Below are 12,448 nucleotides of genomic sequence, written 5' to 3'. Positions count from 1 at the left end.
TAGAGATGCTCAGAAGACACCTGGGGAGCTTAACTATTTGGAGGCTTTCTGTGATTAGTTTTTAAGTTGTGATTCATATGTTTACCTGTTCCTGAAAGATCGAGGGTACTGTGTCCTGAATGAGTGTGCTGTATGGGATACAACCAGCTGAAAACACTGGGCCTGTCCCCAAGGCACCCACACTCTGGCTGGGGAGATCAGACATCCACAAGTGAAAAGTGACAAAGAATGAGACAGGTGTGGCTGCATGCCAGACACGTGGCCAAAAGTAAGGGCTCTAGACCGGCTCTAATAGAAATACAATGCAAGCTGTATATTTAATTTTACACGTTCTAGTAGCTACGTTTTTTTAAAGTAAAAAACAGGTGAAGCTAGTGTTATCATTTCAACATAGAATTGGTGTAAAACTCTATGAAGGAGATGCTTTTTTTATACTAAATCTTTGAAATCTGATGTACATCTTACAGCCATCTCAATTGAGACCACATTTCAAGTGTTCAACAGACACATATGACTGGTGGCTACTGTCCTGACACTTCAGCTCTAGAGTTCAGAGGACATGGATGGGTAGGAGTGGATGGATAGGGTGGCATAATCTAGAGGCTTGGTGATGTAGTAGATCTTGGATAAGGCGATAAACCTGTGTGAAAGGCCATTCCATGAGAAGTTGCTGGGGGAAGAAAACCGCATGAACAAAAGCATAGGGATATAGGTAGTTGAGATGAATTTTTAGACAATGAGTAGCCAGTTACAGACGGTTCATGTTGATGGAGTAATTAGAAGATGAAACTGGACAAGTAGTTCGGGAACAGACCAGAAGGTTAATGCAAAAGTGTTGAACTCTAACCTTCCCGGAAGCCTGGAGATTGACGATCAAGAGTGTTATGAGAAAAAAAAAAAAAAAAGTGTTATGAGAAAAGCAGTGTTTTAGAAAGATTAACCTGGCATCAGAGGCATGACAGGTGGATATCACATCTTAATCTTCCAAATAATTGAGTTAAGTAAATTCAATAATCATATTTTATAAATCAAAAGACTAATATTTATATAATCTCATATAAAAAATATGAGTTCATTATTAAACTGGCTTTCTGGTTCTCAAATATCAACCCCAGGAGCCGACCCAGAGAAATGCAGCCCAGAGAAGCCGACCCAGGTTTCTGAGTGCATAATGCTGACAGCCTGGCCAATGACGGAAGGTTCTGCCCCCTTAGAGGTAAGGCATATGAGCTCAGGTGATTTGTTCAAGACAACAGGTAAGCAGTCTGGATCAAGTCTAGGTGCCTGACTCCTAAGTCCATCTCTTACTCCTGTCACCAAACTGCTTGTCTGTTCCCCACAAGACTGGAAGCTCCAACACACTGCCTGGCACAAGGTATGAACTCTAAATTTTCATTGGCTGAATTCCACTGTTGCAGAAGTGAATTCCACTTCTGCAACAGTCCAAGCACAGGGTGATAACAGGCCTCACTAGAGCACTGCACTGCAAGAAGATGTGATGTAACCCTCTATTTCCTTTGAAATTCAGATTTTCACTAGCAGACATAAATAATAGTTTCTCTAAGAAAGGTGCTAAGCCTCAAATTGCAACGTATATGGGGCATTCTTTGCTAGTGTCACAGGAAACAATGAGATTCTTTCCCAAAAATTTCTAAGAAATGGATTTATTTCTAGAAATGGCACCTAGATTGCTGGAATGTATTTTAGCAACATATATTCAATGAGCATACACTGTATGAAAATGTACATCATTATTCTTTAAAAATAGGCATTTCTCTAAAATTGTTAAGTCAGAACTACATGTTCTAGGCTCCAGGTTCAGTTATCAATGTGTAAAATACTTGATTTATTTGTCACTTATTGTATTCTATTTTCAATGGGGTTCTCTCTTTTGTAACTGGAAGATTTGTAGCCATTTTTCTTACTGGACTTTACAAGGGAAAAAGTCCCTTTCCCCACCCCCAAGTTTTCTCCCTAGACCCCCCAACAGTTAACATAGCTAAGAGAATCAGATTCCATTTCACTAACTTAGAGATGTCTGGCAAGAGATTAAATAGCTGTGTCTCACTTTGTGCAGGTCACCAACTTGTTAACTCGTCATACTATAAAGGGGTAGCTGGGAGGGGGACCAAACTGTGGGGCTCCAAGAGTATGTGCAATGTACAACATCATATATATACACACGTGGCAGCGCAAGCACTGCAGCTAAAGGTTAAAACCAGTTCTAAGGGTTATTCATACAATCAAGGAGGAGACAAAGAGGTCAGGGTGTTGTAGGTTCACACATGATACTTTGGGGGAAAAGCCTTTTCTTTTTTTTGCCCCCTCAACATTTAACTAAAAACATTGTTTAAAACTACAGCTTGCTGCTGACCCAGCGTTTTCTCTTGTTTCCATGTGAGACATTATTATTACGATATGTTCACAGTATCAGGTGTACAGTACAGTACATGAAACGGTCTACACTCTACTGCACACGCCTCTCCAGTGAACAGGGTTTGTCCACAACTGCGAACTTCTCGGTTCCTGGAAGATTGTGAATGTACAACAATAAACCATACACAGTTCAGCAGTCACCATTTTTGTCCTTCAGGGTTGTTTTTGGTTTGTTTTTTTCAACCATTAAAAACATTATGGGGCTTCTCTGGTGGCGCAGTGGTTGAGAGTCCGCCTGACGATGCAGGGGACACGGGTTCGTGCCCCGGTCCGGGAAGATCCCACATGCCGTGGAGCAGCTGGGCCCGTGAGCCATGGCCGCTGAGCCTGTGCATCCGGAGCCTGTGCTCCGCAACGGGAGAGGCCACAACAGTGAGAGGCCCGCATACTGCAAAAAAACAAAACAAACAAACAAAAAAACATTATGAAATGTGGCATCCCCTTGATGCCAGGACTGGGAAAGCCATTTTTATTTGTATTTTTTTTTCCCCCAAACTCACTGTAAACGACAGTAACTTTGGTTAAAATAAAAGAAGTCTTCTATGTAGGCAGAGCTTTGTCTTTTCAAATAGGGCAGGGTCCTGAGGGGAGTAAAGTGAGGACAGGGAATAGAAAGATCGGGAGGAAGAAGGGGCGAGAAGGAGGAGGAACGAGAACTAGGAGAGACTTTTTTTCCGAGGGAGAAGCTGGACAGCACAGGGTAAACTGGATTCTGAGGTGGTTTTGCATCAGTAAAGGGCAACAGTCAAGTTTCTAAGTTCTCCACGCGCGCGCACGCGCACACAGGGAGGGAGGCGTCCCACGGCTGTCCTGACTGACCAATCAAAAACAGAACATCGCAAATGACTTGTGAAACCAGTGAGTTCCTCGACGGTGATACCGAGATGTCCGACAGCCGTGACTCATACAGCGTGAACTCCGAGTGTTTCTCGTCCACCTTGGCCAGGGCCAGCAGCGCACGGGCAGCCTGCCGCATCACGTCCACACTAGCTGGCTCCAAGGGCGGGTTCTGCGTGTGGAGCAGGCTGGCCTGGCTCTGCTGGAACCGTGTGGCAGCAAGGCTGTCCTCCAGGAAGCCCAGGAGGTTGCCGATGCTGCCTTTCTGCGCTGCAGTGGCACAGGCTGCCAGGCTGTCACCCTGTGCCAGGTTGGCTAGCAGTACCACAGCCATCTCCCGGCACACCGGGTTCTCTGGGTCACTGAGGAAGCGCGCCATGGTGCTGTACAACTTCTCCAGGCGGCTGAAGGGGGCTGTGGCCAGGATCAGGTCCACATTGCTGTCCTGGATGCTGAGTTTGCTGAGGGTTTCCAAGACCAATCTCTACGGGGAGAGGACGGCGTTGTGGCCCAGGGTGGAGAAGGGGTCCTGGGCTTCAGCTGAAGGGCAGACTGCCCAGTGTAGGAGTCCATCCAGGACAGGCAGGCAAATGCCCTCGGGGTATGGGGAGAGGTCCAGCTGCCCCGACCTGTTGGCGAGCATGACCAAGGTGTTTTCCCGAAGCGTCTCCAAGCAGTCCCACCACCACTCCACTTTGTTGCAGCTCACCCCTTGGTCCTGCTCCTCCTCCTTCTCGTAAGTCAGTGGCGCCTGCTTCCGTTCCGGGTGCTTGTGGTGCAGAAGGATCAGCTTGCCCAGGATCAGCGGCAGCCCCGGGTGCTTGGACATCTCAAAGTCGTTGCCTGGCACAAATGACAGACTTCGGATGGTATTGGAGACACAGACGCAGCGTTTGGCTAGGGAATCCTGCCAGCCCAGGAGGGTACACAGTGGGGTGTCATCTTTACTGTGGGGTTCATCCTCTAGGATCTTGATGTTCCGATGGCTCTGTGCTGGGCTGATGCCAAATGGAAACTTGCTGCTTTCCTTGGTGGCCTCTACACTCTTAGCTCCCTCCTTGGTCAGTGTGCTAGACCGGGTGGACAACATGTCGTCCATAGTGGCTGTGATCCGTTTTTCTGGAGGGCCATCAGTCGGGGGGCCCTCCTGCTCTGTTGTCCCTGGGGTACCCTCTACTGCTGTGACATACTTCCGAGTGACTGGTGGGCAGGGTACATGAGGCCGGGAAGGCAGCAGCTCTGTTTTGCTCTCAAAGCGGGTCTGGATATGCTCGGTGGTGACCCCCCACCAATCCGCCAGTGCAGCAAGCCACTGTCAAACTCCTGCACGCGCCCTAGCTTATCTGAGCAGCCCACCACAGACGGCTTTTGCACGAGCTTTCCTGGAAGCCTGTCAAACTCACTAATCAGCTTCTCCTCACGATTCTCTGAGGTGGCTTTGTCCTTGCCCGCAAAGGCCATCTCCTCATCATTTTCAATTACTTCCTCCTCTTCTTCCTCCTCTAGTTTAGGACCTAGAAGGTCTATCCTCCTTCTCCCCCTGCACAGGAGCTGGACTAGACGCTTTGCTGAATCTCCCAGGGTCCAGTAGTGTTCTCTGTCCTGGGTCACCCACCTCATACTCCTTTAAAATGCCAAAGATCTCAATCAGGCAACGTGGGAAATATTCCACAAGGAGCTCTAGCAACCCTGGGAGCTGACTGAGGTTGAAAGTCATGATGCTGTTGTTATCATACAGCAGGATGTTAATGGTGTCTAATGCCCACGTGCTCTCTGCCAGCAGCCCGGACTTGAGGGACATCATTACCCGCCACGCCTGCAGGGTTCCGATGTCCTTCGTCGTGAGCCGGCTCCTCTGCTTCAACACAGGCTGTGTGGCTTCAACAGAGCCAGGTGGGAAGGTGATGTCCCGCCGAATCATAGGGGCTGCACAGGGGCAGGTGCTATGCGTGAGGCAGGTACTGGGGACCTGGCTTCTGCATCTTCTTCCCGGAGTGCAGGAATGGAGACTTGCTAGGAGAGCTGCGGTTCTCCATTGGCCGGGGCAGGGGAGCATGTGATTCTGCGTGCTCGGTGGGGGCTGGTAGTTGGATGGAGGGGGCCTCGTCATGGGGGACACGGGGGCAGAAGGACCATATGGGGGCTGGCGTGTGCCAGGGGAAGGCCATGGGCCTTCATGGTTGGCTCTCTGATCCGTGTGCAGCATTTCATGTTTGGTTCACGCCCTGATAGGCAGCGCCTTGCAGGGCAGAGCCCGTGCTCTGCCTGCTGGCGTAACTGTGAATGAGTGCTTTTCAAAGTTCATTTCTCAAAGGTCAGAAATAATTTATTGTGTGTCAGTCCGGTTTGGAGAGATGAGAAAGGTGCTTTGTTCTTCTTTTAAACGTGACCGCATAGACACATACACACAGAATTACAAAAGCTTCTCAGGCAAAAATATAGGGTCTAGCTCCACAAACTCTTACCTGAGAGCCTGGGGGGCAGTTATGTTTTAGAATTCAGGATTTGGGGGATTCTAGGAAGAAAATATGGTACATAGATTACATATTACAGAACATCTTAAGCAGGGTCCCAGGTCAGCATTCCATAATCAAACATTAATGTCTCTGCAGCGAAATGTATGATTGTTCATACTGCGTAGATAAATAATGACTATAAAAAGCCTCACGCCAGTTCAGGTCAGATCTTACTGCCAAATGAGTTCAATTCAGGTCGCATCTACTCTCAAGTGAGTTATGGGAAAAAAACTCTATCTTCAGAGCTTTCTAGATTTGGGAATTGAGAGTGAGAAATTGTGGACCTGTATTATGAAATATTCCTTCATAGAATGTCATCTACTCTTTAGGGAAGGCAATGAAACATATTTAAACCTACCAAATATGTTAAATCAATTAATTTTCAAATAATATTATTCAATAGATACTTGTCCAATGAGGAATAAACACAGTTATTTAAACAGTGACAATTACAGGGAGATCTGATATAATAGGCTACATCCTGTTAGCGGACATTAAGAATGGCCGAAGGCTTGGGGACTTCCCTGGTGGTCCAGCGAGCGGTTAAGACTCCGCACTCCCAATGCTGGGGGCTTGGGTTTGATCCCCAGTCAGGGAACTAGATCCCACATGCATGGCACAACTAAGACCCAGCATAGCCAAATAAATAAATAAATGCATATTTAAGAAAAATAAAAGAATGTCCAAAGGCTCGATAGTGATTGGTGGGCAACTTATTTGCAAACAATCAACAAGAGCCAATATGTTATACAGCCAACCCATTGCTTGTTAGTGGCAACATATCAGCTATGAAAATATCCTTGATTAATTCAAGGCTGATTTCAAAGAATCTCAGGATTGGAATCACTTTAAAATCACTGTAGTCCAACCACCTCTCAGAGCAAAGAATCTTCTTATCCTTAGGTCACCAACCCCTTAAAGTTACAAAAGAAAAAAAGAAAAGGGAAAAAAGGTTATGATCTTCACCCCAGAAAGATGCACATACATGATAAGTGTCACAATCATTTCCAAGGGATCTACTGACCCCGAGTTCAGAATTCCTGCCTAGATGCTTGCCATATTTGAAAAGAAAGCTAATGTTTTATAATTTCACAGCAATCTTACTACCCTGGAGAGCTTCTATATTTTAAGTTGCTCATAAATTGACTGTGGTCATATGTTTCAATGGCTTCTGTGACATTTATCTCAACTTATGATGTTCTATGCAATATTTATAAGAATTTTTTTTTTTTTTTTTTTTTTTGCGGTACGCGGGCCTCTCACTGTCGTGGCCTCTCCCGTTGCGGAGCACAGGCTCTGGACGCACAGGCTCAGCGGCCATGGCTCACGGGCCCAGCCGCTCCACGGCATGTGGGATCTTCCCGGACTGGGGCACGAACCCGTGTCCCCTGCATCGGCAGGCGGACTCTCAACCACTGCGCCACCAGGGAAGCCCAAGATAAATATTTTTGAACTCACTGTGACCCTTTGTCTTTACCATAAAGGTTGAAAAGAGGAAACATGATGACATTTTTTGGCTTTTCTTTTTGTATTTTTACATCCCACATCACACATAACTCAGACGGGGGAAAGAAAGAAAAAGAAATCCTCGATATACCGCTTTTAGCCTCCTGGTCTGTCACGGAGCCCAGACCTGCCGCAGCTGGCACGGGAGGACACGCTTTTCCCTACCATCATGCCCCGAAGCGTATTAGCCATAGGCCCTGACTCCGGAAGCAGCGTTCAGGTATTTTCTTATCAGGCAGCGCGGTGGCGCCTCAGCGGAAGAGCTGGCTTCCAGGCCGCAGCGATCAAACCCCGCCCCCCACCTCACGTAGTTGGAGGTTTCCAGAAGCGCTAGCATCACCGCGCCCAGCAATTCTCGATGGTCCGAGCGCATGTTTGCTGCCTCGTATTTCCACCATTAACCGGCCACGCTAAGCGCCAGCCGAGCTGCAGCAGCCCGTCTTGTCGGCGCCGCAGCCTCCCGGGGCCCCCCAGCCGCCCGCCACCAGGATGGCTGGAATGGCTTTAGTCATGAAGCTTTTAGAATTGTTTCAAGGCGGGACTATGCATCAGGGAGCAGTTGTTGGTATTGATTTGGGTACCACCAACTCCTGTGTGGCAGTTACGGAAGGTAAACAAGCAAAGGTGCTAGAGAATGCTGAAGGTGCCAGAACCACCCCCTTCAGTTGTAGCCGTTACAGCAGATGGTGAGCGACTTGTTGGCGTCCCGGCCAAGCGACAGGCTGTCACCAACCCAAACAACACATTCTATGCTACCAAGCGTCTCATTGGCCGGCGATATGATGACCCAGAAGTTCAAAAAGACATTAAAAATGTTCCTTTTAAAATTGTCCGCGCCTCTAATGGCGATGCCTGGGTTGAAGCTCATGGAAAACTCTATTCCCCAAGTCAGATTGGAGCATTTGTGTTGATGAAGATGAATGAGACTGCAGAAAATTACTTGGGGCACACAGCAAAAAATGCTGTGATCACCGTCCCAGCGTATTTCAGTGCCTCTCAGAGGCAGGCCAATAAGGATGCTGGCCAGATATCTGGACTAAATGTGCTTTGGGTAATTAATGAACCCACAGCGGCCGCTCTGGCCTATGGTCTAGACAAATCAGAAGACAAAATCCTTGCCGTATATGATTTAGGTGGTGGAACTTTTGATATTTCCATACTGGAAATTCAGAAAGGAGTATTTGAGGTGAAATCCACCAATGGAGACACTTTTTTAGGTGGTGAAGACTTTGACCAGGCCTTGCTGTGTCACATTGTGAAGGAGTTCAAAAGAGAGACAGGGGTTGATTTGACCAAAGACAACATGGCGCTTCAAAGGGTTCAGGAAGCCGCTGAGAAGGCCAAGTGTGAACTCTCTTCGTCTGTGCAGACTGACATCAATTTGCCATACCTCACGATGGATGCTTCTGGACCCGAGCATTTGAATATGAAGCTGACCCGGGCTCAGTTTGAGGGGATTGTTACTGATCTAATCAGAAGCACCACAGCTCCAGGCCAAAAAGCCACGCAAGATGCAGAAGCCAGCAAAAGTGACATAGGAGAAGTGATTCTGGTTGGTGGCATGACTAGGATGCCCAAGGTTCAGCAGACTGTGCAGGCTCTCTTTGGCCGAGCCCCAAGTAAAGCTGTCAATCCTGATGAGGCTGTGGCCATTGGAGCTGCCGTTCAGGGAGGTGTGCTGGCTGGTGATGTCACAGATGTGCTACTCTTGGATGTCCCTCCCCTGTCTCTGGGTATTGAGACTCCGGGAGGTGTCTTCACCAAGCTTATTAACAGGAACACCACTATTCCAACCAAGAAGAGCCAGGTGTTTTCTACAGCTGCTGATGGACAGACTCAAGTGGAGATTAAAGTGTGTCAGGGTGAGAGAGAGGTGGCTGGAGACAACAAACTTCTTGGACAGTTTACTTTGATTGGGATTCCCCCAGCCCCTCGTGGAGTCCCTCCGATTGAAGTTACATTTGACATTGATGCCAATGGGATTGTACAAGTTTCTGCCAAAGATAAGGGTACAGGACGCGAGCAGCAGAGTGCGATCCAGTCTTCCGGTGGGTTAAGCAAAGATGATATTGAAAATATGGTTAAAAATGCAGAGAAGTATGTTGAGGAAGACCGGCGAAAGAAGGAACGAGTTGAAGCAGTTAATACGGCTGAAGGAATCATTCATGACACAGAAACCAAGATGGAAGAATTCAAGGACCAATTGCCTGCTGATGAGTGCCACAAGCTAAAAGAAGAGATTTCCAAAATGAGGGCGCTGCTCGCTCGAAAAGACAGTGAAACAGGAGAAAACATAAGGCAGGCAGCATCTTCGCTTCAGCAAGCATCACTGAAGCTCTTCGAAATGGCATACAGAAAGATGGCATCTGAGCGGGAAGGCAGTAAACTTTGGAGCCGAAAGGACAACATATTATGATGCTTGGGAGTGAAGGGATCTCCTGAGCTGAAATGGGCAAAACTTCAGTCTTCTACTGTGTTTTTGCAGTACTCTCTATATAATTTCCTGAATATGTAAATTTCGTGACCATTAGCTAATGATCATTTAACAAGTGATAATTCCCAACAGTACAAAGTTCACAGTATTCTGTCCCTAGCCTGTCATTCCTTTTCAGCTGCATGTAAAATGGGGGGAAAGATGATTTACTGATCATTCTAAAGATTTAACGTTGTTTTGTGCTGAAGTGGCTGTATTTTCAAAGGGGTGAAACCATCTCACACACTGAAGACAGGTCTGCAATGAGACCATAGGGGGATGAGATCCTTCTAGTTACCTAAGTACTGCTGTACCAGCCTGTGTGTATATGGAGTTCTTCAGCTAAGGCCTTGCAAGGCAAGCCAGCTGTGCCATGTTGGGAGGTAGGGCAGGGGAAGCTAAATCAATGGAAAACTAAGCTAGCTATTTATGTGAGGTCCAGCTTCTAAAACACAAGTCTCCCAAACTTTCTGAAGGCATACTTTCCTAGCTACCCTTTGGCCTGTGTCTGGCACCTGTATCCCTGATGACTGTTCTTTTTGATCCATTCTGGATTTTTTCAAAAAATAAATAGGAAAAGCAAAAAAAAAAATCCTCTAAGGAAAAAACATAAAATTTCCTGCTAATAATTTATCAAGCAACAATTTTCAATTTGACATTAACTGGAATAGGAAATGATGGAGTAACTTTTCTAAGTGTGGAGCTGTCATGGGAGAAAAGACTTATCTTAGCCTCTGGCATCAAATCGTGATTTAGATCTGTCAGTATTAGGCACACCCTTTCCTTTCTTTGACATTTTTAGGCGTCTGATAGGAGAGGATTCTGCGTGTGCTGCAGTAGAAACTTCCTTCTATGCGCGCTTATCCGAACGGTTCATCAAGAGCATCCTCCTCGATCCAAGCGTCTCAAGGAGACTGACTCACCAACACCAGCCCCTTGGCACACCCGAAGAAGGAGTACCTGAACTCCACAATCACATCAAAAAGACTGATTTCTCTTTGTGTACGAAACTGAGAGCAGTGGTTCCTGCTAGGCATGGACAGAAAAAGTGTCCTGCAGCCTCTTTCCAGTTAGTATGGTGAAATTGGACATAAACTGTCCTAAGGGCCAGCTGGAGCCCAGCTGGAATCTCACCCTGTTACTAGGCATCTTCCAATAGCTTGCTTCACTGTCCTCATGTCCACACAAGGACTATGCAAGGAAAAGACCAGGCAGGCCAACAAAATCACAGCCAAGACAGATGATGGGCTCCTTGCCCTTCCTGCATGTAGTCTCACCATCAGACTCAGCCCGGGTCCCAGGGAAAGTGATGGAGAGCAATCCTTAGGTCAAGTGGCCAAGGGATGTGAACGGTTTCCCTTCCCATTGTTGCCCTTGAGGACCACTTCTTTGCCTCTCCCTGTAGGAGAAAAACTCTCAATCACAATAATTCATGTGTTTGGCTTGTTCCTTTGCTACCATTCAGTGTCAAAGATACACCATGAATATTACAAAAGACAAAATCCGATGGGATCTTGAGAGCTTTATGCTAAGTGCGAATCAGACACAAAAGCCATATGTTACATGATTCCATTTACGTGAAATGTCCAGAATAGGCCAATCTATAAAGACAGCGTGTGGATAAATGGTCACCAGAGGCCGGGGTAGGGGGTCATGGAGGATGTTGGGTGCACCATTCCCTTTGGGTGACGAAAATGTTCTGGAATTGGAGAGGAATGATGATTGCCCCTTTTTACATGTACTAAATGCCACTGAATTGTGAGCTTTCAAATGGTTAAAATGGTGAATTTTACGGTATTTTTTTTTTACCACAATAAAAAGAAATGTGATGGGGTCCTTTTCTACTAGGCTTGCATTTTTATTTCTGTAGACAAAAACATATAAGACGAAAATTGGAGGAAATATTTCAACAAAAGACAGAAGAGGAGAAAATTTATTCTAGCTTTGAAAATAGTTCAATTTGTTTTTATCAAAGTTGAAAGCAAGCAAGGGAGCATCTCAGTCTTCATGAGCCAACGCAATTCTCTCATCTTACAGCTAAGAAGTGAAGGCTTTCGGGGTAACCTGGTCTTGAGAGGAGACAACCAGATTTGAATCTGGTTCTGCCAGATTCTGGCCTACCACTAGTCTACATTACTGCCTGTGTGACTTGAATGCATTACTCAGTCTCTCTGAACCTCAGTTTCCACATCAATAAAATGGGCCTGGAAGTCCGCAAAGGTCACTTGTTGATAACAGCAAAGCTAAATTTATCAGAACTTGGTGCAGTAAGGGAGAATGCCATCCTGACAAAGTCTTAATTTCTCAGAAGAGAAAGTCAAAATGGATATTTATAGGGTTTTAGGATCTGGTCTCAAGTGACTTACAGCAGGTCTTTCAAGGTGGAGCTGACTGAGATTGGGCAGATTTCGTAGCATCATAGGGTCAGTGGAAACAACAGGGCGACGGGCTTGAAGCAAGTCTTGACTAACTAACTGTTGTTTGAATAGCCGGCTGTTTACCTGTTGCTCTGGATAAACTGATCTGCAGGAATTTCCTGAGGCAAACGGCGCAGTTATTATTGGTTTACAATCTTATCGTTTCTGAGGGAAGGGTTCCTGGAACAAACAAGCAAGTCATGTTGACATGGGTAGTCTCAGCTCCAGGCCCTAAGAGTTCTGTCACGTGTGATGTAGGGGGC

The 12,448-nt window shown here is 46.5% G+C and overlaps 1 pseudogene; it reads right to left on the bottom strand.

The window, feature by feature from the left end:
* Positions 1-3,181: 3,181 nt before the first annotated feature.
* On the bottom strand, positions 3,182-10,645 carry LOC136135971 (AT-rich interactive domain-containing protein 1A pseudogene; annotated as a pseudogene).
* Between the last annotated feature and the right edge of the window lie 1,803 nt (positions 10,646-12,448).

Source organism: Phocoena phocoena, chromosome 16 (genome assembly GCF_963924675.1).
Source record: "Phocoena phocoena chromosome 16, mPhoPho1.1, whole genome shotgun sequence".
Classification (NCBI taxonomy): Eukaryota; Metazoa; Chordata; class Mammalia; order Artiodactyla; family Phocoenidae; genus Phocoena; species Phocoena phocoena.
The sequence above is the reverse complement of the archived record's forward strand: the minus strand, read 5'-3'. Positions and strand labels throughout refer to the sequence as shown.